We start from the raw sequence: 27,725 nt of genomic DNA, 5'->3' as shown, positions 1-27,725 counted from the left end.
GCACGTCCCTCCCCGCCCGCCTGGAGGGCAGTTGGGGAGCGGTCCCCAACGTGGCCTGGGACCAACCTCGCTGGTGACCCGTGTCGCGGGCGCGCGCCCCAGGAGAGTGTGGGGAGGGGAGAGGATTCGGGGACGTAGCTGTGAGGATTCGGTGTGCGTGGGTCTGGCGGGTGGCCCGGACGGGGTCGGGGTCGTGGTCACGGTGGGTCGTTGTGGTGGTGGTGGTGGTGGTGGTGCTGGGGGTGGTGGTGGTGGTGGGGGGGGTGGTGGCGAAGTCCCCGAAGACAAAAGGAGCAGCGAGGGAGGGAGGAGCAAAAGCCTACAGCACCCGGTATTCCCAGGCGGTCTCCCATCCAAGTACTAACCAGGCCCGACCCTGCTTAGCTTCCGAGATCAGACGAGATCGGGCGCGTTCAGGGTGGTATGGCCGTAGACGCTAGCCGCCGCCTCCGGGAGCCCCAAGAGCCTGCCGAGGGCCCCGGCGTGCGTCTCCACGCTGCTCTCCTGGCACGGCTGGGAGTCCGGGTGGGGGCTGGCAGCCCGGGGCCAGCGGCCAGAGGCCCCGCGCGCCTGCTCGGGCAGCCGGTCTCGCCCAGGTGGCCGCTGGGTGGCTTTCTTCCCGAGGTGTCCTGCTGCCAGGACGAGGGTCAAGTTTTCTCGGGGGAAAATTTCTCAGTGCTCTCGGGCGCTTGTTCTTCTGGGAATGTCCACTGCTGTGGCCAAGGCGGGGGACGCACAGCTCGGGCCAGGGCAAGCAGCCGCCCTCCTCCGTCGCCTCCTGGAGCCGTATCCTTGGGTGGGTGCGTGGCTCCCAGCGGAGGTCTCGGGGACCCTTCCGGTCCTCTTCGTCCGGAAAGCGCCACTGCCCCTCCAGCCCATCAGGAAAACGGCAGCCGCGCCCTTCGCCGACCCGCTCCGCCCTCCTCCACACTCAGGGCCTGGGGCTGCGGGGCTGAATCGTGAGGCTTTCCAGCCCAGGACTTCACCTCTGGCCCCTTTCACACCCGGGATCTTGGGAAGAAGAAACAAAACCAAACACAGCCAAAGCCATCTCCTCCGACCCGGGGCCCCTCCACATCCCTTCCGATCCCGGGTTCCTGCCGGCCTCCCGGGGCGTTTCTCCCAGGCAGGCCTTCGCGGCCACTACACGGGGCTGAGCACTCGAGTCCTCGGGCGTCACGGGGCCCGCGGCCACGCCAAGCACGCACGACTCCCGGGTCTCGTCTGCTCCTGGGTGCCCTGGGCCTCTTCCCTGTGCCGCTGCTGGGTCTTGTGCCCCTGCTTGGCCTCCTTCAGACCCGGCCCCGTGCTACGCGGCCACGTGCTACAGGATCGTGCCAGCAGAACTGGCCCTGGCTGAGCCCCGTACCCACCCTCCTGCCATCCCTGGCCCTGCTAGCAAATGGCAGAGATCCTCTGGCCTCCGAGCCCAGACAAAAATCCTGATGCAGTTGGCCGAGGGGCCGCAAACCAAGGCTTCGCTTGTTCCCGCTCAGGCCCCAGCCATACCCTCTTGTCCTTCGGCTGCTCGTGTGTGGGGTGGGGGAGAGGAGGGTGCGTCCCCGTGCGTGCGTGCGTGGTCTGGGTGTCTCTGCGTGGTGTGTGTGTGTGTGTGTGTGTGTGTGTTAGATGCCGTGCCTGGTGTAGGTGGGGAAGAGCAAGCCCTCACGCACAGAGCCCCATCACACACTGGGGCCGGGCCGAGGGGGTCAATCTGCTCGGCCTGATTGCGTTGGGCATACATTGCAGAAGGTGGGTTTTCCAAGGCGGAGCAGAGGGTCCCGGCACCTGAGGTTGTCCACGGGGAGAATGTCTGTTCCACGGGGGCAAGCGGTCCCTTCCGTCGTGCCCAAGCCCATGTGACCCCGAAGGCCAGGTGGCCCCGGTCCTTGAGCTGACTGAGGAGTGCTTTGAGACCCGGAGGGTGGCACAGGCGACTGGGCGCCAGCGGCGGCCCTCCCTCCCTTTGAGCGGGACGGGGAGCTGCCGCTGGCATCCGGAGCTCTGGCGGCCTGCGCCCTCTGTCCCTGTGACCGCAGGCTCTGCCGTGGGAGGCGGGATCCCACGTAGAGGTCGCGCGCTGGCTGCCCTGTCTTGGGTTGAGCGACGGAGCGCGACGTGGAGCAGCACCCGACTGAGGCTCCCTGCTTCTCTGTCCCCTGGCGTCTTGCCCTGGACCCAGTGCACCACCTTGTGGCGAGCCCAGGTGTGGCGCGTCCCGCTGTGGGGCCCGCTGGGGTGCAGGACCCACTTTCTCATGGCTTCCGCACGTCCCTCCCCGCCCGCCTGGAGGGCAGTTGGGGAGCGGTCCCCAACGTGGCCTGGGACCAACCTCGCTGGTGACCCGTGTCGCGGGCGCGCGCCCCAGGAGAGTGTGGGGAGGGGAGAGGATTCGGGGACGTAGCTGTGAGGATTCGGTGTGCGTGGGTCTGGCGGGTGGCCCGGACGGGGTCGGGGTCGTGGTCACGGTGGGTCGTTGTGGTGGTGGTGGTGGTGGTGGTGCTGGGGGTGGTGGTGGTGGTGGGGGGGGTGGTGGCGAAGTCCCCGAAGACAAAAGGAGCAGCGAGGGAGGGAGGAGCAAAAGCCTACAGCACCCGGTATTCCCAGGCGGTCTCCCATCCAAGTACTAACCAGGCCCGACCCTGCTTAGCTTCCGAGATCAGACGAGATCGGGCGCGTTCAGGGTGGTATGGCCGTAGACGCTAGCCGCCGCCTCCGGGAGCCCCAAGAGCCTGCCGAGGGCCCCGGCGTGCGTCTCCACGCTGCTCTCCTGGCACGGCTGGGAGTCCGGGTGGGGGCTGGCAGCCCGGGGCCAGCGGCCAGAGGCCCCGCGCGCCTGCTCGGGCAGCCGGTCTCGCCCAGGTGGCCGCTGGGTGGCTTTCTTCCCGAGGTGTCCTGCTGCCAGGACGAGGGTCAAGTTTTCTCGGGGGAAAATTTCTCAGTGCTCTCGGGCGCTTGTTCTTCTGGGAATGTCCACTGCTGTGGCCAAGGCGGGGGACGCACAGCTCGGGCCAGGGCAAGCAGCCGCCCTCCTCCGTCGCCTCCTGGAGCCGTATCCTTGGGTGGGTGCGTGGCTCCCAGCGGAGGTCTCGGGGACCCTTCCGGTCCTCTTCGTCCGGAAAGCGCCACTGCCCCTCCAGCCCATCAGGAAAACGGCAGCCGCGCCCTTCGCCGACCCGCTCCGCCCTCCTCCACACTCAGGGCCTGGGGCTGCGGGGCTGAATCGTGAGGCTTTCCAGCCCAGGACTTCACCTCTGGCCCCTTTCACACCCGGGATCTTGGGAAGAAGAAACAAAACCAAACACAGCCAAAGCCATCTCCTCCGACCCGGGGCCCCTCCACATCCCTTCCGATCCCGGGTTCCTGCCGGCCTCCCGGGGCGTTTCTCCCAGGCAGGCCTTCGCGGCCACTACACGGGGCTGAGCACTCGAGTCCTCGGGCGTCACGGGGCCCGCGGCCACGCCAAGCACGCACGACTCCCGGGTCTCGTCTGCTCCTGGGTGCCCTGGGCCTCTTCCCTGTGCCGCTGCTGGGTCTTGTGCCCCTGCTTGGCCTCCTTCAGACCCGGCCCCGTGCTACGCGGCCACGTGCTACAGGATCGTGCCAGCAGAACTGGCCCTGGCTGAGCCCCGTACCCACCCTCCTGCCATCCCTGGCCCTGCTAGCAAATGGCAGAGATCCTCTGGCCTCCGAGCCCAGACAAAAATCCTGATGCAGTTGGCCGAGGGGCCGCAAACCAAGGCTTCGCTTGTTCCCGCTCAGGCCCCAGCCATACCCTCTTGTCCTTCGGCTGCTCGTGTGTGGGGTGGGGGAGAGGAGGGTGCGTCCCCGTGCGTGCGTGCGTGGTCTGGGTGTCTCTGCGTGGTGTGTGTGTGTGTGTGTGTGTGTGTTAGATGCCGTGCCTGGTGTAGGTGGGGAAGAGCAAGCCCTCACGCACAGAGCCCCATCACACACTGGGGCCGGGCCGAGGGGGTCAATCTGCTCGGCCTGATTGCGTTGGGCATACATTGCAGAAGGTGGGTTTTCCAAGGCGGAGCAGAGGGTCCCGGCACCTGAGGTTGTCCACGGGGAGAATGTCTGTTCCACGGGGGCAAGCGGTCCCTTCCGTCGTGCCCAAGCCCATGTGACCCCGAAGGCCAGGTGGCCCCGGTCCTTGAGCTGACTGAGGAGTGCTTTGAGACCCGGAGGGTGGCACAGGCGACTGGGCGCCAGCGGCGGCCCTCCCTCCCTTTGAGCGGGACGGGGAGCTGCCGCTGGCATCCGGAGCTCTGGCGGCCTGCGCCCTCTGTCCCTGTGACCGCAGGCTCTGCCGTGGGAGGCGGGATCCCACGTAGAGGTCGCGCGCTGGCTGCCCTGTCTTGGGTTGAGCGACGGAGCGCGACGTGGAGCAGCACCCGACTGAGGCTCCCTGCTTCTCTGTCCCCTGGCGTCTTGCCCTGGACCCAGTGCACCACCTTGTGGCGAGCCCAGGTGTGGCGCGTCCCGCTGTGGGGCCCGCTGGGGTGCAGGACCCACTTTCTCATGGCTTCCGCACGTCCCTCCCCGCCCGCCTGGAGGGCAGTTGGGGAGCGGTCCCCAACGTGGCCTGGGACCAACCTCGCTGGTGACCCGTGTCGCGGGCGCGCGCCCCAGGAGAGTGTGGGGAGGGGAGAGGATTCGGGGACGTAGCTGTGAGGATTCGGTGTGCGTGGGTCTGGCGGGTGGCCCGGACGGGGTCGGGGTCGTGGTCACGGTGGGTCGTTGTGGTGGTGGTGGTGGTGGTGGTGCTGGGGGTGGTGGTGGTGGTGGGGGGGGTGGTGGCGAAGTCCCCGAAGACAAAAGGAGCAGCGAGGGAGGGAGGAGCAAAAGCCTACAGCACCCGGTATTCCCAGGCGGTCTCCCATCCAAGTACTAACCAGGCCCGACCCTGCTTAGCTTCCGAGATCAGACGAGATCGGGCGCGTTCAGGGTGGTATGGCCGTAGACGCTAGCCGCCGCCTCCGGGAGCCCCAAGAGCCTGCCGAGGGCCCCGGCGTGCGTCTCCACGCTGCTCTCCTGGCACGGCTGGGAGTCCGGGTGGGGGCTGGCAGCCCGGGGCCAGCGGCCAGAGGCCCCGCGCGCCTGCTCGGGCAGCCGGTCTCGCCCAGGTGGCCGCTGGGTGGCTTTCTTCCCGAGGTGTCCTGCTGCCAGGACGAGGGTCAAGTTTTCTCGGGGGAAAATTTCTCAGTGCTCTCGGGCGCTTGTTCTTCTGGGAATGTCCACTGCTGTGGCCAAGGCGGGGGACGCACAGCTCGGGCCAGGGCAAGCAGCCGCCCTCCTCCGTCGCCTCCTGGAGCCGTATCCTTGGGTGGGTGCGTGGCTCCCAGCGGAGGTCTCGGGGACCCTTCCGGTCCTCTTCGTCCGGAAAGCGCCACTGCCCCTCCAGCCCATCAGGAAAACGGCAGCCGCGCCCTTCGCCGACCCGCTCCGCCCTCCTCCACACTCAGGGCCTGGGGCTGCGGGGCTGAATCGTGAGGCTTTCCAGCCCAGGACTTCACCTCTGGCCCCTTTCACACCCGGGATCTTGGGAAGAAGAAACAAAACCAAACACAGCCAAAGCCATCTCCTCCGACCCGGGGCCCCTCCACATCCCTTCCGATCCCGGGTTCCTGCCGGCCTCCCGGGGCGTTTCTCCCAGGCAGGCCTTCGCGGCCACTACACGGGGCTGAGCACTCGAGTCCTCGGGCGTCACGGGGCCCGCGGCCACGCCAAGCACGCACGACTCCCGGGTCTCGTCTGCTCCTGGGTGCCCTGGGCCTCTTCCCTGTGCCGCTGCTGGGTCTTGTGCCCCTGCTTGGCCTCCTTCAGACCCGGCCCCGTGCTACGCGGCCACGTGCTACAGGATCGTGCCAGCAGAACTGGCCCTGGCTGAGCCCCGTACCCACCCTCCTGCCATCCCTGGCCCTGCTAGCAAATGGCAGAGATCCTCTGGCCTCCGAGCCCAGACAAAAATCCTGATGCAGTTGGCCGAGGGGCCGCAAACCAAGGCTTCGCTTGTTCCCGCTCAGGCCCCAGCCATACCCTCTTGTCCTTCGGCTGCTCGTGTGTGGGGTGGGGGAGAGGAGGGTGCGTCCCCGTGCGTGCGTGCGTGGTCTGGGTGTCTCTGCGTGGTGTGTGTGTGTGTGTGTGTGTGTGTTAGATGCCGTGCCTGGTGTAGGTGGGGAAGAGCAAGCCCTCACGCACAGAGCCCCATCACACACTGGGGCCGGGCCGAGGGGGTCAATCTGCTCGGCCTGATTGCGTTGGGCATACATTGCAGAAGGTGGGTTTTCCAAGGCGGAGCAGAGGGTCCCGGCACCTGAGGTTGTCCACGGGGAGAATGTCTGTTCCACGGGGGCAAGCGGTCCCTTCCGTCGTGCCCAAGCCCATGTGACCCCGAAGGCCAGGTGGCCCCGGTCCTTGAGCTGACTGAGGAGTGCTTTGAGACCCGGAGGGTGGCACAGGCGACTGGGCGCCAGCGGCGGCCCTCCCTCCCTTTGAGCGGGACGGGGAGCTGCCGCTGGCATCCGGAGCTCTGGCGGCCTGCGCCCTCTGTCCCTGTGACCGCAGGCTCTGCCGTGGGAGGCGGGATCCCACGTAGAGGTCGCGCGCTGGCTGCCCTGTCTTGGGTTGAGCGACGGAGCGCGACGTGGAGCAGCACCCGACTGAGGCTCCCTGCTTCTCTGTCCCCTGGCGTCTTGCCCTGGACCCAGTGCACCACCTTGTGGCGAGCCCAGGTGTGGCGCGTCCCGCTGTGGGGCCCGCTGGGGTGCAGGACCCACTTTCTCATGGCTTCCGCACGTCCCTCCCCGCCCGCCTGGAGGGCAGTTGGGGAGCGGTCCCCAACGTGGCCTGGGACCAACCTCGCTGGTGACCCGTGTCGCGGGCGCGCGCCCCAGGAGAGTGTGGGGAGGGGAGAGGATTCGGGGACGTAGCTGTGAGGATTCGGTGTGCGTGGGTCTGGCGGGTGGCCCGGACGGGGTCGGGGTCGTGGTCACGGTGGGTCGTTGTGGTGGTGGTGGTGGTGGTGGTGCTGGGGGTGGTGGTGGTGGTGGGGGGGGTGGTGGCGAAGTCCCCGAAGACAAAAGGAGCAGCGAGGGAGGGAGGAGCAAAAGCCTACAGCACCCGGTATTCCCAGGCGGTCTCCCATCCAAGTACTAACCAGGCCCGACCCTGCTTAGCTTCCGAGATCAGACGAGATCGGGCGCGTTCAGGGTGGTATGGCCGTAGACGCTAGCCGCCGCCTCCGGGAGCCCCAAGAGCCTGCCGAGGGCCCCGGCGTGCGTCTCCACGCTGCTCTCCTGGCACGGCTGGGAGTCCGGGTGGGGGCTGGCAGCCCGGGGCCAGCGGCCAGAGGCCCCGCGCGCCTGCTCGGGCAGCCGGTCTCGCCCAGGTGGCCGCTGGGTGGCTTTCTTCCCGAGGTGTCCTGCTGCCAGGACGAGGGTCAAGTTTTCTCGGGGGAAAATTTCTCAGTGCTCTCGGGCGCTTGTTCTTCTGGGAATGTCCACTGCTGTGGCCAAGGCGGGGGACGCACAGCTCGGGCCAGGGCAAGCAGCCGCCCTCCTCCGTCGCCTCCTGGAGCCGTATCCTTGGGTGGGTGCGTGGCTCCCAGCGGAGGTCTCGGGGACCCTTCCGGTCCTCTTCGTCCGGAAAGCGCCACTGCCCCTCCAGCCCATCAGGAAAACGGCAGCCGCGCCCTTCGCCGACCCGCTCCGCCCTCCTCCACACTCAGGGCCTGGGGCTGCGGGGCTGAATCGTGAGGCTTTCCAGCCCAGGACTTCACCTCTGGCCCCTTTCACACCCGGGATCTTGGGAAGAAGAAACAAAACCAAACACAGCCAAAGCCATCTCCTCCGACCCGGGGCCCCTCCACATCCCTTCCGATCCCGGGTTCCTGCCGGCCTCCCGGGGCGTTTCTCCCAGGCAGGCCTTCGCGGCCACTACACGGGGCTGAGCACTCGAGTCCTCGGGCGTCACGGGGCCCGCGGCCACGCCAAGCACGCACGACTCCCGGGTCTCGTCTGCTCCTGGGTGCCCTGGGCCTCTTCCCTGTGCCGCTGCTGGGTCTTGTGCCCCTGCTTGGCCTCCTTCAGACCCGGCCCCGTGCTACGCGGCCACGTGCTACAGGATCGTGCCAGCAGAACTGGCCCTGGCTGAGCCCCGTACCCACCCTCCTGCCATCCCTGGCCCTGCTAGCAAATGGCAGAGATCCTCTGGCCTCCGAGCCCAGACAAAAATCCTGATGCAGTTGGCCGAGGGGCCGCAAACCAAGGCTTCGCTTGTTCCCGCTCAGGCCCCAGCCATACCCTCTTGTCCTTCGGCTGCTCGTGTGTGGGGTGGGGGAGAGGAGGGTGCGTCCCCGTGCGTGCGTGCGTGGTCTGGGTGTCTCTGCGTGGTGTGTGTGTGTGTGTGTGTGTGTGTTAGATGCCGTGCCTGGTGTAGGTGGGGAAGAGCAAGCCCTCACGCACAGAGCCCCATCACACACTGGGGCCGGGCCGAGGGGGTCAATCTGCTCGGCCTGATTGCGTTGGGCATACATTGCAGAAGGTGGGTTTTCCAAGGCGGAGCAGAGGGTCCCGGCACCTGAGGTTGTCCACGGGGAGAATGTCTGTTCCACGGGGGCAAGCGGTCCCTTCCGTCGTGCCCAAGCCCATGTGACCCCGAAGGCCAGGTGGCCCCGGTCCTTGAGCTGACTGAGGAGTGCTTTGAGACCCGGAGGGTGGCACAGGCGACTGGGCGCCAGCGGCGGCCCTCCCTCCCTTTGAGCGGGACGGGGAGCTGCCGCTGGCATCCGGAGCTCTGGCGGCCTGCGCCCTCTGTCCCTGTGACCGCAGGCTCTGCCGTGGGAGGCGGGATCCCACGTAGAGGTCGCGCGCTGGCTGCCCTGTCTTGGGTTGAGCGACGGAGCGCGACGTGGAGCAGCACCCGACTGAGGCTCCCTGCTTCTCTGTCCCCTGGCGTCTTGCCCTGGACCCAGTGCACCACCTTGTGGCGAGCCCAGGTGTGGCGCGTCCCGCTGTGGGGCCCGCTGGGGTGCAGGACCCACTTTCTCATGGCTTCCGCACGTCCCTCCCCGCCCGCCTGGAGGGCAGTTGGGGAGCGGTCCCCAACGTGGCCTGGGACCAACCTCGCTGGTGACCCGTGTCGCGGGCGCGCGCCCCAGGAGAGTGTGGGGAGGGGAGAGGATTCGGGGACGTAGCTGTGAGGATTCGGTGTGCGTGGGTCTGGCGGGTGGCCCGGACGGGGTCGGGGTCGTGGTCACGGTGGGTCGTTGTGGTGGTGGTGGTGGTGGTGGTGGTGCTGGGGGTGGTGGTGGTGGTGGGGGGGGTGGTGGCGAAGTCCCCGAAGACAAAAGGAGCAGCGAGGGAGGGAGGAGCAAAAGCCTACAGCACCCGGTATTCCCAGGCGGTCTCCCATCCAAGTACTAACCAGGCCCGACCCTGCTTAGCTTCCGAGATCAGACGAGATCGGGCGCGTTCAGGGTGGTATGGCCGTAGACGCTAGCCGCCGCCTCCGGGAGCCCCAAGAGCCTGCCGAGGGCCCCGGCGTGCGTCTCCACGCTGCTCTCCTGGCACGGCTGGGAGTCCGGGTGGGGGCTGGCAGCCCGGGGCCAGCGGCCAGAGGCCCCGCGCGCCTGCTCGGGCAGCCGGTCTCGCCCAGGTGGCCGCTGGGTGGCTTTCTTCCCGAGGTGTCCTGCTGCCAGGACGAGGGTCAAGTTTTCTCGGGGGAAAATTTCTCAGTGCTCTCGGGCGCTTGTTCTTCTGGGAATGTCCACTGCTGTGGCCAAGGCGGGGGACGCACAGCTCAGGCCAGGGCAAGCAGCCGCCCTCCTCCGTCGCCTCCTGGAGCCGTATCCTTGGGTGGGTGCGTGGCTCCCAGCGGAGGTCTCGGGGACCCTTCCGGTCCTCTTCGTCCGGAAAGCGCCACTGCCCCTCCAGCCCATCAGGAAAACGGCAGCCGCGCCCTTCGCCGACCCGCTCCGCCCTCCTCCACACTCAGGGCCTGGGGCTGCGGGGCTGAATCGTGAGGCTTTCCAGCCCAGGACTTCACCTCTGGCCCCTTTCACACCCGGGATCTTGGGAAGAAGAAACAAAACCAAACACAGCCAAAGCCATCTCCTCCGACCCGGGGCCCCTCCACATCCCTTCCGATCCCGGGTTCCTGCCGGCCTCCCGGGGCGTTTCTCCCAGGCAGGCCTTCGCGGCCACTACACGGGGCTGAGCACTCGAGTCCTCGGGCGTCACGGGGCCCGCGGCCACGCCAAGCACGCATGACTCCCGGGTCTCGTCTGCTCCTGGGTGCCCTGGGCCTCTTCCCTGTGCCGCTGCTGGGTCTTGTGCCCCTGCTTGGCCTCCTTCAGACCCGGCCCCGTGCTACGCAGCCACGTGCTACAGGATCGTGCCAGCAGAACTGGCCCTGGCTGAGCCCCGTACCCACCCTCCTGCCATCCCTGGCCCTGCTAGCAAATGGCAGAGATCCTCTGGCCTCCGAGCCCAGACAAAAATCCTGATGCAGTTGGCCGAGGGGCCGCAAACCAAGGCTTCGCTTGTTCCCGCTCAGGCCCCAGCCATACCCTCTTGTCCTTCGGCTGCTCGTGTGTGGGGTGGGGGAGAGGAGGGTGCGTCCCCGTGCGTGCGTGCGTGGTCTGGGTGTCTCTGCGTGGTGTGTGTGTGTGTGTGTGTGTGTGTGTTAGATGCCGTGCCTGGTGTAGGTGGGGAAGAGCAAGCCCTCACGCACAGAGCCCCATCACACACTGGGGCCGGGCCGAGGGGGTCAATCTGCTCGGCCTGATTGCGTTGGGCATACATTGCAGAAGGTGGGTTTTCCAAGGCGGAGCAGAGGGTCCCGGCACCTGAGGTTGTCCACGGGGAGAATGTCTGTTCCACGGGGGCAAGCGGTCCCTTCCGTCGTGCCCAAGCCCATGTGACCCCGAAGGCCAGGTGGCCCCGGTCCTTGAGCTGACTGAGGAGTGCTTTGAGACCCGGAGGGTGGCACAGGCGACTGGGCGCCAGCGGCGGCCCTCCCTCCCTTTGAGCGGGACGGGGAGCTGCCGCTGGCATCCGGAGCTCTGGCGGCCTGCGCCCTCTGTCCCTGTGACCGCAGGCTCTGCCGTGGGAGGCGGGATCCCACGTAGAGGTCGCGCGCTGGCTGCCCTGTCTTGGGTTGAGCGACGGAGCGCGACGTGGAGCAGCACCCGACTGAGGCTCCCTGCTTCTCTGTCCCCTGGCGTCTTGCCCTGGACCCAGTGCACCACCTTGTGGCGAGCCCAGGTGTGGCGCGTCCCGCTGTGGGGCCCGCTGGGGTGCAGGACCCACTTTCTCATGGCTTCCGCACGTCCCTCCCCGCCCGCCTGGAGGGCAGTTGGGGAGCGGTCCCCAACGTGGCCTGGGACCAACCTCGCTGGTGACCCGTGTCGCGGGCGCGCGCCCCAGGAGAGTGTGGGGAGGGGAGAGGATTCGGGGACGTAGCTGTGAGGATTCGGTGTGCGTGGGTCTGGCGGGTGGCCCGGACGGGGTCGGGGTCGTGGTCACGGTGGGTCGTTGTGGTGGTGGTGGTGGTGGTGGTGGTGCTGGGGGTGGTGGTGGTGGTGGGGGGGGTGGTGGCGAAGTCCCCGAAGACAAAAGGAGCAGCGAGGGAGGGAGGAGCAAAAGCCTACAGCACCCGGTATTCCCAGGCGGTCTCCCATCCAAGTACTAACCAGGCCCGACCCTGCTTAGCTTCCGAGATCAGACGAGATCGGGCGCGTTCAGGGTGGTATGGCCGTAGACGCTAGCCGCCGCCTCCGGGAGCCCCAAGAGCCTGCCGAGGGCCCCGGCGTGCGTCTCCACGCTGCTCTCCTGGCACGGCTGGGAGTCCGGGTGGGGGCTGGCAGCCCGGGGCCAGCGGCCAGAGGCCCCGCGCGCCTGCTCGGGCAGCCGGTCTCGCCCAGGTGGCCGCTGGGTGGCTTTCTTCCCGAGGTGTCCTGCTGCCAGGACGAGGGTCAAGTTTTCTCGGGGGAAAATTTCTCAGTGCTCTCGGGCGCTTGTTCTTCTGGGAATGTCCACTGCTGTGGCCAAGGCGGGGGACGCACAGCTCGGGCCAGGGCAAGCAGCCGCCCTCCTCCGTCGCCTCCTGGAGCCGTATCCTTGGGTGGGTGCGTGGCTCCCAGCGGAGGTCTCGGGGACCCTTCCGGTCCTCTTCGTCCGGAAAGCGCCACTGCCCCTCCAGCCCATCAGGAAAACGGCAGCCGCGCCCTTCGCCGACCCGCTCCGCCCTCCTCCACACTCAGGGCCTGGGGCTGCGGGGCTGAATCGTGAGGCTTTCCAGCCCAGGACTTCACCTCTGGCCCCTTTCACACCCGGGATCTTGGGAAGAAGAAACAAAACCAAACACAGCCAAAGCCATCTCCTCCGACCCGGGGCCCCTCCACATCCCTTCCGATCCCGGGTTCCTGCCGGCCTCCCGGGGCGTTTCTCCCAGGCAGGCCTTCGCGGCCACTACACGGGGCTGAGCACTCGAGTCCTCGGGCGTCACGGGGCCCGCGGCCACGCCAAGCACGCACGACTCCCGGGTCTCGTCTGCTCCTGGGTGCCCTGGGCCTCTTCCCTGTGCCGCTGCTGGGTCTTGTGCCCCTGCTTGGCCTCCTTCAGACCCGGCCCCGTGCTACGCGGCCACGTGCTACAGGATCGTGCCAGCAGAACTGGCCCTGGCTGAGCCCCGTACCCACCCTCCTGCCATCCCTGGCCCTGCTAGCAAATGGCAGAGATCCTCTGGCCTCCGAGCCCAGACAAAAATCCTGATGCAGTTGGCCGAGGGGCCGCAAACCAAGGCTTCGCTTGTTCCCGCTCAGGCCCCAGCCATACCCTCTTGTCCTTCGGCTGCTCGTGTGTGGGGTGGGGGAGAGGAGGGTGCGTCCCCGTGCGTGCGTGCGTGGTCTGGGTGTCTCTGCGTGGTGTGTGTGTGTGTGTGTGTGTGTGTTAGATGCCGTGCCTGGTGTAGGTGGGGAAGAGCAAGCCCTCACGCACAGAGCCCCATCACACACTGGGGCCGGGCCGAGGGGGTCAATCTGCTCGGCCTGATTGCGTTGGGCATACATTGCAGAAGGTGGGTTTTCCAAGGCGGAGCAGAGGGTCCCGGCACCTGAGGTTGTCCACGGGGAGAATGTCTGTTCCACGGGGGCAAGCGGTCCCTTCCGTCGTGCCCAAGCCCATGTGACCCCGAAGGCCAGGTGGCCCCGGTCCTTGAGCTGACTGAGGAGTGCTTTGAGACCCGGAGGGTGGCACAGGCGACTGGGCGCCAGCGGCGGCCCTCCCTCCCTTTGAGCGGGACGGGGAGCTGCCGCTGGCATCCGGAGCTCTGGCGGCCTGCGCCCTCTGTCCCTGTGACCGCAGGCTCTGCCGTGGGAGGCGGGATCCCACGTAGAGGTCGCGCGCTGGCTGCCCTGTCTTGGGTTGAGCGACGGAGCGCGACGTGGAGCAGCACCCGACTGAGGCTCCCTGCTTCTCTGTCCCCTGGCGTCTTGCCCTGGACCCAGTGCACCACCTTGTGGCGAGCCCAGGTGTGGCGCGTCCCGCTGTGGGGCCCGCTGGGGTGCAGGACCCACTTTCTCATGGCTTCCGCACGTCCCTCCCCGCCCGCCTGGAGGGCAGTTGGGGAGCGGTCCCCAACGTGGCCTGGGACCAACCTCGCTGGTGACCCGTGTCGCGGGCGCGCGCCCCAGGAGAGTGTGGGGAGGGGAGAGGATTCGGGGACGTAGCTGTGAGGATTCGGTGTGCGTGGGTCTGGCGGGTGGCCCGGACGGGGTCGGGGTCGTGGTCACGGTGGGTCGTTGTGGTGGTGGTGGTGGTGGTGGTGGTGCTGGGGGTGGTGGTGGTGGTGGGGGGGGTGGTGGCGAAGTCCCCGAAGACAAAAGGAGCAGCGAGGGAGGGAGGAGCAAAAGCCTACAGCACCCGGTATTCCCAGGCGGTCTCCCATCCAAGTACTAACCAGGCCCGACCCTGCTTAGCTTCCGAGATCAGACGAGATCGGGCGCGTTCAGGGTGGTATGGCCGTAGACGCTAGCCGCCGCCTCCGGGAGCCCCAAGAGCCTGCCGAGGGCCCCGGCGTGCGTCTCCACGCTGCTCTCCTGGCACGGCTGGGAGTCCGGGTGGGGGCTGGCAGCCCGGGGCCAGCGGCCAGAGGCCCCGCGCGCCTGCTCGGGCAGCCGGTCTCGCCCAGGTGGCCGCTGGGTGGCTTTCTTCCCGAGGTGTCCTGCTGCCAGGACGAGGGTCAAGTTTTCTCGGGGGAAAATTTCTCAGTGCTCTCGGGCGCTTGTTCTTCTGGGAATGTCCACTGCTGTGGCCAAGGCGGGGGACGCACAGCTCGGGCCAGGGCAAGCAGCCGCCCTCCTCCGTCGCCTCCTGGAGCCGTATCCTTGGGTGGGTGCGTGGCTCCCAGCGGAGGTCTCGGGGACCCTTCCGGTCCTCTTCGTCCGGAAAGCGCCACTGCCCCTCCAGCCCATCAGGAAAACGGCAGCCGCGCCCTTCGCCGACCCGCTCCGCCCTCCTCCACACTCAGGGCCTGGGGCTGCGGGGCTGAATCGTGAGGCTTTCCAGCCCAGGACTTCACCTCTGGCCCCTTTCACACCCGGGATCTTGGGAAGAAGAAACAAAACCAAACACAGCCAAAGCCATCTCCTCCGACCCGGGGCCCCTCCACATCCCTTCCGATCCCGGGTTCCTGCCGGCCTCCCGGGGCGTTTCTCCCAGGCAGGCCTTCGCGGCCACTACACGGGGCTGAGCACTCGAGTCCTCGGGCGTCACGGGGCCCGCGGCCACGCCAAGCACGCACGACTCCCGGGTCTCGTCTGCTCCTGGGTGCCCTGGGCCTCTTCCCTGTGCCGCTGCTGGGTCTTGTGCCCCTGCTTGGCCTCCTTCAGACCCGGCCCCGTGCTACGCGGCCACGTGCTACAGGATCGTGCCAGCAGAACTGGCCCTGGCTGAGCCCCGTACCCACCCTCCTGCCATCCCTGGCCCTGCTAGCAAATGGCAGAGATCCTCTGGCCTCCGAGCCCAGACAAAAATCCTGATGCAGTTGGCCGAGGGGCCGCAAACCAAGGCTTCGCTTGTTCCCGCTCAGGCCCCAGCCATACCCTCTTGTCCTTCGGCTGCTCGTGTGTGGGGTGGGGGAGAGGAGGGTGCGTCCCCGTGCGTGCGTGCGTGGTCTGGGTGTCTCTGCGTGGTGTGTGTGTGTGTGTGTGTGTGTGTTAGATGCCGTGCCTGGTGTAGGTGGGGAAGAGCAAGCCCTCACGCACAGAGCCCCATCACACACTGGGGCCGGGCCGAGGGGGTCAATCTGCTCGGCCTGATTGCGTTGGGCATACATTGCAGAAGGTGGGTTTTCCAAGGCGGAGCAGAGGGTCCCGGCACCTGAGGTTGTCCACGGGGAGAATGTCTGTTCCACGGGGGCAAGCGGTCCCTTCCGTCGTGCCCAAGCCCATGTGACCCCGAAGGCCAGGTGGCCCCGGTCCTTGAGCTGACTGAGGAGTGCTTTGAGACCCGGAGGGTGGCACAGGCGACTGGGCGCCAGCGGCGGCCCTCCCTCCCTTTGAGCGGGACGGGGAGCTGCCGCTGGCATCCGGAGCTCTGGCGGCCTGCGCCCTCTGTCCCTGTGACCGCAGGCTCTGCCGTGGGAGGCGGGATCCCACGTAGAGGTCGCGCGCTGGCTGCCCTGTCTTGGGTTGAGCGACGGAGCGCGACGTGGAGCAGCACCCGACTGAGGCTCCCTGCTTCTCTGTCCCCTGGCGTCTTGCCCTGGACCCAGTGCACCACCTTGTGGCGAGCCCAGGTGTGGCGCGTCCCGCTGTGGGGCCCGCTGGGGTGCAGGACCCACTTTCTCATGGCTTCCGCACGTCCCTCCCCGCCCGCCTGGAGGGCAGTTGGGGAGCGGTCCCCAACGTGGCCTGGGACCAACCTCGCTGGTGACCCGTGTCGCGGGCGCGCGCCCCAGGAGAGTGTGGGGAGGGGAGAGGATTCGGGGACGTAGCTGTGAGGATTCGGTGTGCGTGGGTCTGGCGGGTGGCCCGGACGGGGTCGGGGTCGTGGTCACGGTGGGTCGTTGTGGTGGTGGTGGTGGTGGTGGTGCTGGGGGTGGTGGTGGTGGTGGGGGGGGTGGTGGCGAAGTCCCCGAAGACAAAAGGAGCAGCGAGGGAGGGAGGAGCAAAAGCCTACAGCACCCGGTATTCCCAGGCGGTCTCCCATCCAAGTACTAACCAGGCCCGACCCTGCTTAGCTTCCGAGATCAGACGAGATCGGGCGCGTTCAGGGTGGTATGGCCGTAGACGCTAGCCGCCGCCTCCGGGAGCCCCAAGAGCCTGCCGAGGGCCCCGGCGTGCGTCTCCACGCTGCTCTCCTGGCACGGCTGGGAGTCCGGGTGGGGGCTGGCAGCCCGGGGCCAGCGGCCAGAGGCCCCGCGCGCCTGCTCGGGCAGCCGGTCTCGCCCAGGTGGCCGCTGGGTGGCTTTCTTCCCGAGGTGTCCTGCTGCCAGGACGAGGGTCAAGTTTTCTCGGGGGAAAATTTCTCAGTGCTCTCGGGCGCTTGTTCTTCTGGGAATGTCCACTGCTGTGGCCAAGGCGGGGGACGCACAGCTCGGGCCAGGGCAAGCAGCCGCCCTCCTCCGTCGCCTCCTGGAGCCGTATCCTTGGGTGGGTGCGTGGCTCCCAGCGGAGGTCTCGGGGACCCTTCCGGTCCTCTTCGTCCGGAAAGCGCCACTGCCCCTCCAGCCCATCAGGAAAACGGCAGCCGCGCCCTTCGCCGACCCGCTCCGCCCTCCTCCACACTCAGGGCCTGGGGCTGCGGGGCTGAATCGTGAGGCTTTCCAGCCCAGGACTTCACCTCTGGCCCCTTTCACACCCGGGATCTTGGGAAGAAGAAACAAAACCAAACACAGCCAAAGCCATCTCCTCCGACCCGGGGCCCCTCCACATCCCTTCCGATCCCGGGTTCCTGCCGGCCTCCCGGGGCGTTTCTCCCAGGCAGGCCTTCGCGGCCACTACACGGGGCTGAGCACTCGAGTCCTCGGGCGTCACGGGGCCCGCGGCCACGCCAAGCACGCACGACTCCCGGGTCTCGTCTGCTCCTGGGTGCCCTGGGCCTCTTCCCTGTGCCGCTGCTGGGTCTTGTGCCCCTGCTTGGCCTCCTTCAGACCCGGCCCCGTGCTACGCGGCCACGTGCTACAGGATCGTGCCAGCAGAACTGGCCCTGGCTGAGCCCCGTACCCACCCTCCTGCCATCCCTGGCCCTGCTAGCAAATGGCAGAGATCCTCTGGCCTCCGAGCCCAGACAAAAATCCTGATGCAGTTGGCCGAGGGGCCGCAAACCAAGGCTTCGCTTGTTCCCGCTCAGGCCCCAGCCATACCCTCTTGTCCTTCGGCTGCTCGTGTGTGGGGTGGGGGAGAGGAGGGTGCGTCCCCGTGCGTGCGTGCGTGGTCTGGGTGTCTCTGCGTGGTGTGTGTGTGTGTGTGTGTGTGTGTTAGATGCCGTGCCTGGTGTAGGTGGGGAAGAGCAAGCCCTCACGCACAGAGCCCCATCACACACTGGGGCCGGGCCGAGGGGGTCAATCTGCTCGGCCTGATTGCGTTGGGCATACATTGCAGAAGGTGGGTTTTCCAAGGCGGAGCAGAGGGTCCCGGCACCTGAGGTTGTCCACGGGGAGAATGTCTGTTCCACGGGGGCAAGCGGTCCCTTCCGTCGTGCCCAAGCCCATGTGACCCCGAAGGCCAGGTGGCCCCGGTCCTTGAGCTGACTGAGGAGTGCTTTGAGACCCGGAGGGTGGCACAGGCGACTGGGCGCCAGCGGCGGCCCTCCCTCCCTTTGAGCGGGACGGGGAGCTGCCGCTGGCATCCGGAGCTCTGGCGGCCTGCGCCCTCTGTCCCTGTGACCGCAGGCTCTGCCGTGGGAGGCGGGATCCCACGTAGAGGTCGCGCGCTGGCTGCCCTGTCTTGGGTTGAGCGACGGAGCGCGACGTGGAGCAGCACCCGACTGAGGCTCCCTGCTTCTCTGTCCCCTGGCGTCTTGCCCTGGACCCAGTGCACCACCTTGTGGCGAGCCCAGGTGTGGCGCGTCCCGCTGTGGGGCCCGCTGGGGTGCAGGACCCACTTTCTCATGGCTTCCGCACGTCCCTCCCCGCCCGCCTGGAGGGCAGTTGGGGAGCGGTCCCCAACGTGGCCTGGGACCAACCTCGCTGGTGACCCGTGTCGCGGGCGCGCGCCCCAGGAGAGTGTGGGGAGGGGAGAGGATTCGGGGACGTAGCTGTGAGGATTCGGTGTGCGTGGGTCTGGCGGGTGGCCCGGACGGGGTCGGGGTCGTGGTCACGGTGGGTCGTTGTGGTGGTGGTGGTGGTGGTGGTGCTGGGGGTGGTGGTGGTGGGGGGGGGGTGGTGGCGAAGTCCCCGAAGACAAAAGGAGCAGCGAGGGAGGGAGGAGCAAAAGCCTACAGCACCCGGTATTCCCAGGCGGTCTCCCATCCAAGTACTAACCAGGCCCGACCCTGCTTAGCTTCCGAGATCAGACGAGATCGGGCGCGTTCAGGGTGGTATGGCCGTAGACGCTAGCCGCCGCCTCCGGGAGCCCCAAGAGCCTGCCGAGGGCCCCGGCGTGCGTCTCCACGCTGCTCTCCTGGCACGGCTGGGAGTCCGGGTGGGGGCTGGCAGCCCGGGGCCAGCGGCCAGAGGCCCCGCGCGCCTGCTCGGGCAGCCGGTCTCGCCCAGGTGGCCGCTGGGTGGCTTTCTTCCCGAGGTGTCCTGCTGCCAGGACGAGGGTCAAGTTTTCTCGGGGGAAAATTTCTCAGTGCTCTCGGGCGCTTGTTCTTCTGGGAATGTCCACTGCTGTGGCCAAGGCGGGGGACGCACAGCTCGGGCCAGGGCAAGCAGCCGCCCTCCTCCGTCGCCTCCTGGAGCCGTATCCTTGGGTGGGTGCGTGGCTCCCAGCGGAGGTCTCGGGGACCCTTCCGGTCCTCTTCGTCCGGAAAGCGCCACTGCCCCTCCAGCCCATCAGGAAAACGGCAGCCGCGCCCTTCGCCGACCCGCTCCGCCCTCCTCCACACTCAGGGCCTGGGGCTGCGGGGCTGAATCGTGAGGCTTTCCAGCCCAGGACTTCACCTCTGGCCCCTTTCACACCCGGGATCTTGGGAAGAAGAAACAAAACCAAACACAGCCAAAGCCATCTCCTCCGACCCGGGGCCCCTCCACATCCCTTCCGATCCCGGGTTCCTGCCGGCCTCCCGGGGCGTTTCTCCCAGGCAGGCCTTCGCGGCCACTACACGGGGCTGAGCACTCGAGTCCTCGGGCGTCACGGGGCCCGCGGCCACGCCAAGCACGCACGACTCCCGGGTCTCGTCTGCTCCTGGGTGCCCTGGGCCTCTTCCCTGTGCCGCTGCTGGGTCTTGTGCCCCTGCTTGGCCTCCTTCAGACCCGGCCCCGTGCTACGCGGCCACGTGCTACAGGATCGTGCCAGCAGAACTGGCCCTGGCTGAGCCCCGTACCCACCCTCCTGCCATCCCTGGCCCTGCTAGCAAATGGCAGAGATCCTCTGGCCTCCGAGCCCAGACAAAAATCCTGATGCAGTTGGCCGAGGGGCCGCAAACCAAGGCTTCGCTTGTTCCCGCTCAGGCCCCAGCCATACCCTCTTGTCCTTCGGCTGCTCGTGTGTGGGGTGGGGGAGAGGAGGGTGCGTCCCCGTGCGTGCGTGCGTGGTCTGGGTGTCTCTGCGTGGTGTGTGTGTGTGTGTGTGTGTGTGTTAGATGCCGTGCCTGGTGTAGGTGGGGAAGAGCAAGCCCTCACGCACAGAGCCCCATCACACACTGGGGCCGGGCCGAGGGGGTCAATCTGCTCGGCCTGATTGCGTTGGGCATACATTGCAGAAGGTGGGTTTTCCAAGGCGGAGCAGAGGGTCCCGGCACCTGAGGTTGTCCACGGGGAGAATGTCTGTTCCACGGGGGCAAGCGGTCCCTTCCGTCGTGCCCAAGCCCATGTGACCCCGAAGGCCAGGTGGCCCCGGTCCTTGAGCTGACTGAGGAGTGCTTTGAGACCCGGAGGGTGGCACAGGCGACTGGGCGCCAGCGGCGGCCCTCCCTCCCTTTGAGCGGGACGGGGAGCTGCCGCTGGCATCCGGAGCTCTGGCGGCCTGCGCCCTCTGTCCCTGTGACCGCAGGCTCTGCCGTGGGAGGCGGGATCCCACGTAGAGGTCGCGCGCTGGCTGCCCTGTCTTGGGTTGAGCGACGGAGCGCGACGTGGAGCAGCACCCGACTGAGGCTCCCTGCTTCTCTGTCCCCTGGCGTCTTGCCCTGGACCCAGTGCACCACCTTGTGGCGAGCCCAGGTGTGGCGCGTCCTGCTGTGGGGCCCGCTGGGGTGCAGGACCCACTTTCTCATGGCTTCCGCACGTCCCTCCCCGCCCGCCTGGAGGGCAGTTGGGGAGCGGTCCCCAACGTGGCCTGGGACCAACCTCGCTGGTGACCCGTGTCGCGGGCGCGCGCCCCAGGAGAGTGTGGGGAGGGGAGAGGATTCGGGGACGTAGCTGTGAGGATTCGGTGTGCGTGGGTCTGGCGGGTGGCCCGGACGGGGTCGGGGTCGTGGTCACGGTGGGTCGTTGTGGTGGTGGTGGTGGTGGTGGTGCTGGGGGTGGTGGTGGTGGTGGGGGGGGTGGTGGCGAAGTCCCCGAAGACAAAAGGAGCAGCGAGGGAGGGAGGAGCAAAAGCCTACAGCACCCGGTATTCCCAGGCGGTCTCCCATCCAAGTACTAACCAGGCCCGACCCTGCTTAGCTTCCGAGATCAGACGAGATCGGGCGCGTTCAGGGTGGTATGGCCGTAGACGCTAGCCGCCGCCTCCGGGAGCCCCAAGAGCCTGCCGAGGGCCCCGGCGTGCGTCTCCACGCTGCTCTCCTGGCACGGCTGGGAGTCCGGGTGGGGGCTGGCAGCCCGGGGCCAGCGGCCAGAGGCCCCGCGCGCCTGCTCGGGCAGCCGGTCTCGCCCAGGTGGCCGCTGGGTGGCTTTCTTCCCGAGGTGTCCTGCTGCCAGGACGAGGGTCAAGTTTTCTCGGGGGAAAATTTCTCAGTGCTCTCGGGCGCTTGTTCTTCTGGGAATGTCCACTGCTGTGGCCAAGGCGGGGGACGCACAGCTCGGGCCAGGGCAAGCAGCCGCCCTCCTCCGTCGCTTCCTGGAGCCGTATCCTTGGGTGGGTGCGTGGCTCCCAGCGGAGGTCTCGGGGACCCTTCCGGTCCTCTTCGTCCGGAAAGCGCCACTGCCCCTCCAGCCCATCAGGAAAACGGCAGCCGCGCCCTTCGCCGACCCGCTCCGCCCTCCTCCACACTCAGGGCCTGGGGCTGCGGGGCTGAATCGTGAGGCTTTCCAGCCCAGGACTTCACCTCTGGCCCCTTTCACACCCGGGATCTTGGGAAGAAGAAACAAAACCAAACACAGCCAAAGCCATCTCCTCCGACCCGGGGCCCCTCCACATCCCTTCCGATCCCGGGTTCCTGCCGGCCTCCCGGGGCGTTTCTCCCAGGCAGGCCTTCGCGGCCACTACACGGGGCTGAGCACTCGAGTCCTCGGGCGTCACGGGGCCCGCGGCCACGCCAAGCACGCACGACTCCCGGGTCTCGTCTGCTCCTGGGTGCCCTGGGCCTCTTCCCTGTGCCGCTGCTGGGTCTTGTGCCCCTGCTTGGCCTCCTTCAGACCCGGCCCCGTGCTACGCGGCCACGTGCTACAGGATCGTGCCAGCAGAACTGGCCCTGGCTGAGCCCCGTACCCACCCTCCTGCCATCCCTGGCCCTGCTAGCAAATGGCAGAGATCCTCTGGCCTCCGAGCCCAGACAAAAATCCTGATGCAGTTGGCCGAGGGGCCGCAAACCAAGGCTTCGCTTGTTCCCGCTCAGGCCCCAGCCATACCCTCTTGTCCTTCGGCTGCTCGTGTGTGGGGTGGGGGAGAGGAGGGTGCGTCCCCGTGCGTGCGTGCGTGGTCTGGGTGTCTCTGCGTGGTGTGTGTGTGTGTGTGTGTGTGTGTTAGATGCCGTGCCAGGTGTAGGTGGGGAAGAGCAAGCCCTCACGCACAGAGCCCCATCACACACTGGGGCCGGGCCGAGGGGGTCAATCTGCTCGGCCTGATTGCGTTGGGCATACATTGCAGAAGGTGGGTTTTCCAAGGCGGAGCAGAGGGTCCCGGCACCTGAGGTTGTCCACGGGGAGAATGTCTGTTCCACGGGGGCAAGCGGTCCCTTCCGTCGTGCCCAAGCCCATGTGACCCCGAAGGCCAGGTGGCCCCGGTCCTTGAGCTGACTGAGGAGTGCTTTGAGACCCGGAGGGTGGCACAGGCGACTGGGCGCCAGCGGCGGCCCTCCCTCCCTTTGAGCGGGACGGGGAGCTGCCGCTGGCATCCGGAGCTCTGGCGGCCTGCGCCCTCTGTCCCTGTGACCGCAGGCTCTGCCGTGGGAGGCGGGATCCCACGTAGAGGTCGCGCGCTGGCTGCCCTGTCTTGGGTTGAGCGACGGAGCGCGACGTGGAGCAGCACCCGACTGAGGCTCCCTGCTTCTCTGTCCCCTGGCGTCTTGCCCTGGACCCAGTGCACCACCTTGTGGCGAGCCCAGGTGTGGCGCGTCCCGCTGTGGGGCCCGCTGGGGTGCAGGACCCACTTTCTCATGGCTTCCGCACGTCCCTCCCCGCCCGCCTGGAGGGCAGTTGGGGAGCGGTCCCCAACGTGGCCTGGGACCAACCTCGCTGGTGACCCGTGTCGCGGGCGCGCGCCCCAGGAGAGTGTGGGGAGGGGAGAGGATTCGGGGACGTAGCTGTGAGGATTCGGTGTGCGTGGGTCTGGCGGGTGGCCCGGACGGGGTCGGGGTCGTGGTCACGGTGGGTCGTTGTGGTGGTGGTGGTGGTGGTGGTGCTGGGGGTGGTGGTGGTGGTGGGGGGGGTGGTGGCGAAGTCCCCGAAGACAAAAGGAGCAGCGAGGGAGGGAGGAGCAAAAGCCTACAGCACCCGGTATTCCCAGGCGGTCTCCCATCCAAGTACTAACCAGGCCCGACCCTGCTTAGCTTCCGAGATCAGACGAGATCGGGCGCGTTCAGGGTGGTATGGCCGTAGACGCTAGCCGCCGCCTCCGGGAGCCCCAAGAGCCTGCCGAGGGCCCCGGCGTGCGTCTCCACGCTGCTCTCCTGGCACGGCTGGGAGTCCGGGTGGGGGCTGGCAGCCCGGGGCCAGCGGCCAGAGGCCCCGCGCGCCTGCTCGGGCAGCCGGTCTCGCCCAGGTGGCCGCTGGGTGGCTTTCTTCCCGAGGTGTCCTGCTGCCAGGACGAGGGTCAAGTTTTCTCGGGGGAAAATTTCTCAGTGCTCTCGGGCGCTTGTTCTTCTGGGAATGTCCACTGCTGTGGCCAAGGCGGGGGACGCACAGCTCGGGCCAGGGCAAGCAGCCGCCCTCCTCCGTCGCCTCCTGGAGCCGTATCCTTGGGTGGGTGCGTGGCTCCCAGCGGAGGTCTCGGGGACCCTTCCGGTCCTCTTCGTCCGGAAAGCGCCACTGCCCCTCCAGCCCATCAGGAAAACGGCAGCCGCGCCCTTCGCCGACCCGCTCCGCCCTCCTCCACACTCAGGGCCTGGGGCTGCGGGGCTGAATCGTGAGGCTTTCCAGCCCAGGACTTCACCTCTGGCCCCTTTCACACCCGGGATCTTGGGAAGAAGAAACAAAACCAAACACAGCCAAAGCCATCTCCTCCGACCCGGGGCCCCTCCACATCCCTTCCGATCCCGGGTTCCTGCCGGCCTCCCGGGGCGTTTCTCCCAGGCAGGCCTTCGCGGCCACTACACGGGGCTGAGCACTCGAGTCCTCGGGCGTCACGGGGCCCGCGGCCACGCCAAGCACGCACGACTCCCGGGTCTCGTCTGCTCCTGGGTGCCCTGGGCCTCTTCCCTGTGCCGCTGCTGGGTCTTGTGCCCCTGCTTGGCCTCCTTCAGACCCGGCCCCGTGCTACGCGGCCACGTGCTACAGGATCGTGCCAGCAGAACTGGCCCTGGCTGAGCCCCGTACCCACCCTCCTGCCATCCCTGGCCCTGCTAGCAAATGGCAGAGATCCTCTGGCCTCCGAGCCCAGACAAAAATCCTGATGCAGTTGGCCGAGGGGCCGCAAACCAAGGCTTCGCTTGTTCCCGCTCAGGCCCCAGCCATACCCTCTTGTCCTTCGGCTGCTCGTGTGTGGGGTGGGGGAGAGGAGGGTGCGTCCCCGTGCGTGCGTGCGTGGTCTGGGTGTCTCTGCGTGGTGTGTGTGTGTGTGTGTGTGTGTGTTAGATGCCGTGCCAGGTGTAGGTGGGGAAGAGCAAGCCCTCACGCACAGAGCCCCATCACACACTGGGGCCGGGCCGAGGGGGTCAATCTGCTCGGCCTGATTGCGTTGGGCATACATTGCAGAAGGTGGGTTTTCCAAGGCGGAGCAGAGGGTCCCGGCACCTGAGGTTGTCCACGGGGAGAATGTCTGTTCCACGGGGGCAAGCGGTCCCTTCCGTCGTGCCCAAGCCCATGTGACCCCGAAGGCCAGGTGGCCCCGGTCCTTGAGCTGACTGAGGAGTGCTTTGAGACCCGGAGGGTGGCACAGGCGACTGGGCGCCAGCGGCGGCCCTCCCTCCCTTTGAGCGGGACGGGGAGCTGCCGCTGGCATCCGGAGCTCTGGCGGCCTGCGCCCTCTGTCCCTGTGACCGCAGGCTCTGCCGTGGGAGGCGGGATCCCACGTAGAGGTCGCGCGCTGGCTGCCCTGTCTTGGGTTGAGCGACGGAGCGCGACGTGGAGCAGCACCCGACTGAGGCTCCCTGCTTCTCTGTCCCCTGGCGTCTTGCCCTGGACCCAGTGCACCACCTTGTGGCGAGCCCAGGTGTGGCGCGTCCCGCTGTGGGGCCCGCTGGGGTGCAGGACCCACTTTCTCATGGCTTCCGCACGTCCCTCCCCGCCCGCCTGGAGGGCAGTTGGGGAGCGGTCCCCAACGTGGCCTGGGACCAACCTCGCTGGTGACCCGTGTCGCGGGCGCGCGCCCCAGGAGAGTGTGGGGAGGGGAGAGGATTCGGGGACGTAGCTGTGAGGATTCGGTGTGCGTGGGTCTGGCGGGTGGCCCGGACGGGGTCGGGGTCGTGGTCACGGTGGGTCGTTGTGGTGGTGGTGGTGGTGGTGGTGCTGGGGGTGGTGGTGGTGGTGGGGGGGGTGGTGGCGAAGTCCCCGAAGACAAAAGGAGCAGCGAGGGAGGGAGGAGCAAAAGCCTACAGCACCCGGTATTCCCAGGCGGTCTCCCATCCAAGTACTAACCAGGCCCGACCCTGCTTAGCTTCCGAGATCAGACGAGATCGGGCGCGTTCAGGGTGGTATGGCCGTAGACGCTAGCCGCCGCCTCCGGGAGCCCCAAGAGCCTGCCGAGGGCCCCGGCGTGCGTCTCCACGCTGCTCTCCTGGCACGGCTGGGAGTCCGGGTGGGGGCTGGCAGCCCGGGGCCAGCGGCCAGAGGCCCCGCGCGCCTGCTCGGGCAGCCGGTCTCGCCCAGGTGGCCGCTGGGTGGCTTTCTTCCCGAGGTGTCCTGCTGCCAGGACGAGGGTCAAGTTTTCTCGGGGGAAAATTTCTCAGTGCTCTCGGGCGCTTGTTCTTCTGGGAATGTCCACTGCTGTGGCCAAGGCGGGGGACGCACAGCTCGGGCCAGGGCAAGCAGCCGCCCTCCTCCGTCGCCTCCTGGAGCCGTATCCTTGGGTGGGTGCGTGGCTCCCAGCGGAGGTCTCGGGGACCCTTCCGGTCGTCTTCGTCCGGAAAGCGCCACTGCCCCTCCAGCCCATCAGGAAAACGGCAGCCGCGCCCTTCGCCGACCCGCTCCGCCCTCCTCCACACTCAGGGCCTGGGGCTGCGGGGCTGAATCGTGAGGCTTTCCAGCCCAGGACTTCACCTCTGGCCCCTTTCACACCCGGGATCTTGGGAAGAAGAAACAAAACCAAACACAGCCAAAGCCATCTCCTCCGACCCGGGGCCCCTCCACATCCCTTCCGATCCCGGGTTCCTGCCGGCCTCCCGGGGCGTTTCTCCCAGGCAGGCCTTCGCGGCCACTACACGGGGCTGAGCACTCGAGTCCTCGGGCGTCACGGGGCCCGCGGCCACGCCAAGCACGCACGACTCCCGGGTCTCGTCTGCTCCTGGGTGCCCTGGGCCTCTTCCCTGTGCCGCTGCTGGGTCTTGTGCCCCTGCTTGGCCTCCTTCAGACCCGGCCCCGTGCTACGCGGCCACGTGCTACAGGATCGTGCCAGCAGAACTGGCCCTGGCTGAGCCCCGTACCCACCCTCCTGCCATCCCTGGCCCTGCTAGCAAATGGCAGAGATCCTCTGGCCTCCGAGCCCAGACAAAAATCCTGATGCAGTTGGCCGAGGGGCCGCAAACCAAGGCTTCGCTTGTTCCCGCTCAGGCCCCAGCCATACCCTCTTGTCCTTCGGCTGCTCGTGTGTGGGGTGGGGGAGAGGAGGGTGCGTCCCCGTGCGTGCGTGCGTGGTCTGGGTGTCTCTGCGTGGTGTGTGTGTGTGTGTGTGTGTGTGTTAGATGCCGTGCCTGGTGTAGGTGGGGAAGAGCAAGCCCTCACGCACAGAGCCCCATCACACACTGGGGCCGGGCCGAGGGGGTCAATCTGCTCGGCCTGATTGCGTTGGGCATACATTGCAGAAGGTGGGTTTTCCAAGGCGGAGCAGAGGGTCCCGGCACCTGAGGTTGTCCACGGGGAGAATGTCTGTTCCACGGGGGCAAGCGGTCCCTTCCGTCGTGCCCAAGCCCATGTGACCCCGAAGGCCAGGTGGCCCCGGTCCTTGAGCTGACTGAGGAGTGCTTTGAGACCCGGAGGGTGGCACAGGCGACTGGGCGCCAGCGGCGGCCCTCCCTCCCTTTGAGCGGGACGGGGAGCTGCCGCTGGCATCCGGAGCTCTGGCGGCCTGCGCCCTCTGTCCCTGTGACCGCAGGCTCTGCCGTGGGAGGCGGGATCCCACGTAGAGGTCGCGCGCTGGCTGCCCTGTCTTGGGTTGAGCGACGGAGCGCGACGTGGAGCAGCACCCGACTGAGGCTCCCTGCTTCTCTGTCCCCTGGCGTCTTGCCCTGGACCCAGTGCACCACCTTGTGGCGAGCCCAGGTGTGGCGCGTCCCGCTGTGGGGCCCGCTGGGGTGCAGGACCCACTTTCTCATGGCTTCCGCACGTCCCTCCCCGCCCGCCTGGAGGGCAGTTGGGGAGCGGTCCCCAACGTGGCCTGGGACCAACCTCGCTGGTGACCCGTGTCGCGGGTGCGCGCCCCAGGAGAGTGTGGGGAGGGGAGAGGATTCGGGGACGTAGCTGTGAGGATTCGGTGTGCGTGGGTCTGGCGGGTGGCCCGGACGGGGTCGGGGTCGTGGTCACGGTGGGTCGTTGTGGTGGTGGTGGTGGTGGTGGTGCTGGGGGTGGTGGTGGTGGTGGGGGGGGTGGTGGCGAAGTCCCCGAAGACAAAAGGAGCAGCGAGGGAGGGAGGAGCAAAAGCCTACAGCACCCGGTATTCCCAGGCGGTCTCCCATCCAAGTACTAACCAGGCCCGACCCTGCTTAGCTTCCGAGATCAGACGAGATCGGGCGCGTTCAGGGTGGTATGGCCGTAGACGCTAGCCGCCGCCTCCGGGAGCCCCAAGAGCCTGCCGAGGGCCCCGGCGTGCGTCTCCACGCTGCTCTCCTGGCACGGCTGGGAGTCCGGGTGGGGGCTGGCAGCCCGGG

The 27,725-nt window shown here is 67.9% G+C and overlaps 13 non-coding genes across 13 annotated transcripts; all 13 read right to left on the bottom strand.

The window, feature by feature from the left end:
- Nucleotides 1-316: 316 nt before the first annotated feature.
- Nucleotides 317-435, bottom strand: LOC141411722 (5S ribosomal RNA). The gene has a single exon (XR_012436561.1). It is a non-coding gene; the product is annotated as a 5S ribosomal RNA (ribosomal RNA).
- Nucleotides 436-2,582: 2,147 nt separating this feature from the next.
- Nucleotides 2,583-2,701, bottom strand: LOC141411720 (5S ribosomal RNA). Its single transcript, XR_012436559.1, has one exon. It is a non-coding gene; the product is annotated as a 5S ribosomal RNA (ribosomal RNA).
- A 2,145-nt stretch (nt 2,702-4,846) lies between these two features.
- LOC141411719 (5S ribosomal RNA) lies at nt 4,847-4,965 on the bottom strand. Its single transcript, XR_012436558.1, has one exon. It is a non-coding gene; the product is annotated as a 5S ribosomal RNA (ribosomal RNA).
- Nucleotides 4,966-7,110: 2,145 nt separating this feature from the next.
- On the bottom strand, nt 7,111-7,229 carry LOC141411718 (5S ribosomal RNA). The gene has a single exon (XR_012436557.1). It is a non-coding gene; the product is annotated as a 5S ribosomal RNA (ribosomal RNA).
- Nucleotides 7,230-9,377: 2,148 nt separating this feature from the next.
- On the bottom strand, nt 9,378-9,496 carry LOC141411717 (5S ribosomal RNA). The gene has a single exon (XR_012436556.1). It is a non-coding gene; the product is annotated as a 5S ribosomal RNA (ribosomal RNA).
- A 2,150-nt stretch (nt 9,497-11,646) lies between these two features.
- LOC141411716 (5S ribosomal RNA) lies at nt 11,647-11,765 on the bottom strand. Its single transcript, XR_012436555.1, has one exon. It is a non-coding gene; the product is annotated as a 5S ribosomal RNA (ribosomal RNA).
- Nucleotides 11,766-13,913: 2,148 nt separating this feature from the next.
- LOC141411715 (5S ribosomal RNA) lies at nt 13,914-14,032 on the bottom strand. Its single transcript, XR_012436554.1, has one exon. It is a non-coding gene; the product is annotated as a 5S ribosomal RNA (ribosomal RNA).
- A 2,145-nt stretch (nt 14,033-16,177) lies between these two features.
- LOC141411714 (5S ribosomal RNA) lies at nt 16,178-16,296 on the bottom strand. The gene has a single exon (XR_012436553.1). It is a non-coding gene; the product is annotated as a 5S ribosomal RNA (ribosomal RNA).
- Nucleotides 16,297-18,440: 2,144 nt separating this feature from the next.
- LOC141411713 (5S ribosomal RNA) lies at nt 18,441-18,559 on the bottom strand. Its single transcript, XR_012436552.1, has one exon. It is a non-coding gene; the product is annotated as a 5S ribosomal RNA (ribosomal RNA).
- A 2,145-nt stretch (nt 18,560-20,704) lies between these two features.
- Nucleotides 20,705-20,823, bottom strand: LOC141411712 (5S ribosomal RNA). The gene has a single exon (XR_012436551.1). It is a non-coding gene; the product is annotated as a 5S ribosomal RNA (ribosomal RNA).
- Nucleotides 20,824-22,968: 2,145 nt separating this feature from the next.
- LOC141411711 (5S ribosomal RNA) lies at nt 22,969-23,087 on the bottom strand. Its single transcript, XR_012436550.1, has one exon. It is a non-coding gene; the product is annotated as a 5S ribosomal RNA (ribosomal RNA).
- A 2,145-nt stretch (nt 23,088-25,232) lies between these two features.
- LOC141411709 (5S ribosomal RNA) lies at nt 25,233-25,351 on the bottom strand. Its single transcript, XR_012436548.1, has one exon. It is a non-coding gene; the product is annotated as a 5S ribosomal RNA (ribosomal RNA).
- Nucleotides 25,352-27,496: 2,145 nt separating this feature from the next.
- On the bottom strand, nt 27,497-27,615 carry LOC141411708 (5S ribosomal RNA). Its single transcript, XR_012436547.1, has one exon. It is a non-coding gene; the product is annotated as a 5S ribosomal RNA (ribosomal RNA).
- Between the last annotated feature and the right edge of the window lie 110 nt (nt 27,616-27,725).

The sequence above is a fragment of the Castor canadensis genome, chromosome 10 (assembly GCF_047511655.1).
Source record: "Castor canadensis chromosome 10, mCasCan1.hap1v2, whole genome shotgun sequence".
NCBI classification, from domain to species: domain Eukaryota; kingdom Metazoa; phylum Chordata; class Mammalia; order Rodentia; family Castoridae; genus Castor; species Castor canadensis.
Note: the sequence above shows the minus strand (reverse complement) of the source record. Positions and strands in the feature narration are given on the sequence as shown.